We start from the raw sequence: 2,049 nt of genomic DNA, 5'->3' as shown, positions 1-2,049 counted from the left end.
TACACACACACACATATTCAAACAAGAACCCCTTCAAACAAGAACCTTCAGCTTCATACGGGTGCATTCACATGTGTACGTTGTGGTGCGTTATAGCACACGTACGTATGGTTCTACAGTATGGGATCTATTTATAAAGCAGTGAATCTGACATTCCCTGGTGGAGAATCTTGCAGGTCCATGAGTTTTAATGGCAGTAAATGATTCTCTGTGTATATAAAATAAATCTTGCTACCAAAGACATTATAGGAATAATTATGATTAGTTGACTGACATGGAAATACAAGTACCTGCATGCACAGCAGGCATTTATTGCCCCTCAAGCCACCATCTCGCTGTGAAATGTGCAGTACCCTGTTATGCATTAATGAATTAACCAGTTTTGCTCAGTTAACGCTGCGTCTGCAGGTGAGCAGGTCACATGACTTCCACACCTACTAATGCACAGATGACACTGGTTCTAAGCCAAGCCTCCTGAGCAGCCACATGACACAAGGTTCAGGCCGGGTCTTATGTGTACCTGCACAAGGTGGCAATAAGGTATGTAAGTACAAAGAGAGGAGTGTGCTGTGTATGGTACAATGTATTACATTTTGGACATAGGTAAAGGGGGGTCTGGTGAAAGCAGCACCTTTGCAAGAATTATAAAAGAAAATTGTTACATTGTTGCAAAGCAGAGACAAGCCTGATCAGTTGCTGTTCATCTTATTGCAATCTTTCAGAAAGGAAGTTATCATTTACATTAGGGAAGTGTCTTCACAGGACCAAGAAAAATGTCAGAAATGAGTGTGCGCTGCTTTTTCATTGAACCATTTGCTGGATCAACGCCGCCCTCACTAATTTAATCAATGATTGCTTTTCAATTCAATCAACTTCAATATGAATATCAATGAATCGATCAAACATACATAGCAATCAATGTGCAGTTAGATCTTTGATATTCTTTCCGATCAATCAAGATGCTAACCAATCATTATAAAGCGGTATCTACCTTGGGTTTTTTGCCAGCCTACTTGTCTATTTTGTAAAAATAAATCCCCAGAAATGTGCACTAGGTGGATGGGGTAGGTGGTGACAAATGTGGCCTCTGCTGGGAGTCCCTGCACCCTGATTCAAGAACATCGCCTTGGAGGCCATTAAGGAGACCACTGGCATTGAGGTCACAGGGAATGACGCATGAAAAGAATGCAGGAATAGCTAGATAGAGTTGTATCTTACAGGTGGACTACAGAAGTAGTTGTATTGTGCTATCAAGTTGCAGAAAACAGAACCACTGGAATTATGGTAATTATGGCGCTTATGGTGCTGTACTGTTATAGTATAACCATAACTTTTAAATTTCCCTCATTTGGAAGTTGAGATATCCTTCTTTGAAACCAAATCCCTGGCAGTGTTTTTATTAGTCTAGGCCTGTTTCAAAATGTTTTAAAATCTACACATAGATAGCATGGATGCAATGTTTTCTTTAACTGGAACCTGAATCGAAGGTATGGCAGCTCCATGTTCTTGGCCTATATACTTTGACTAAAAGCTGTTCCTCTTTGTCATCTCAGAATGTTGGGTATAGTATAATATTGCCCCTATTCAACTCTTTGTCAACCCCATCTATGAGCTCCCCAAATAAAAGCCCCGGCGGAAATAATTTACATAAACTGGTCTTGGTGACATCTACCAATTTGACGGGAGGAGGGGACAAGTTAGCTATGCCTTCATTTATCTGGGTATCATCTGGATAATGTCCTTCTCTTACTTTCCCCAGACATTCCCTACTTAAATACTTTTTATACCTGTGTTATAACCTCATTTACATTTACATTATTATCATATTATAAGTTTAGGGGTTTTTTTCTAAAGGGATTTTTCTACCAAATGCACAATGTGGCCAAAAGTTGGACTTCCCATTCCAAACCCTGGCCATTAATATGAAGTTGGTTTCCTATGAGGAAATAAAAGCCTCCAATTCATTGCAAAGGTTTTCTACAAGCTTCTAGAGTGTGCCTGTGGGAATTTGGCCAAAAGAACATTTGAAAGATCAGGTACTGGTGTTGG

At 39.9% G+C, this 2,049-nt stretch overlaps 1 protein-coding gene across 1 annotated transcript in view; it reads left to right on the top strand.

Moving 5' to 3' along the window:
* ATN1 (atrophin 1) overlaps positions 1 to 2,049 on the top strand; it is a gene marked incomplete in the record, with an annotated part of 24,346 nt that overhangs the window by 5,709 nt on the left and 16,588 nt on the right.

This window comes from Pyxicephalus adspersus, chromosome 10 (assembly GCF_032062135.1).
Source record: "Pyxicephalus adspersus chromosome 10, UCB_Pads_2.0, whole genome shotgun sequence".
Taxonomy (NCBI): Eukaryota; Metazoa; Chordata; class Amphibia; order Anura; family Pyxicephalidae; genus Pyxicephalus; species Pyxicephalus adspersus.
Note: the sequence above shows the minus strand (reverse complement) of the source record. Positions and strands in the feature narration are given on the sequence as shown.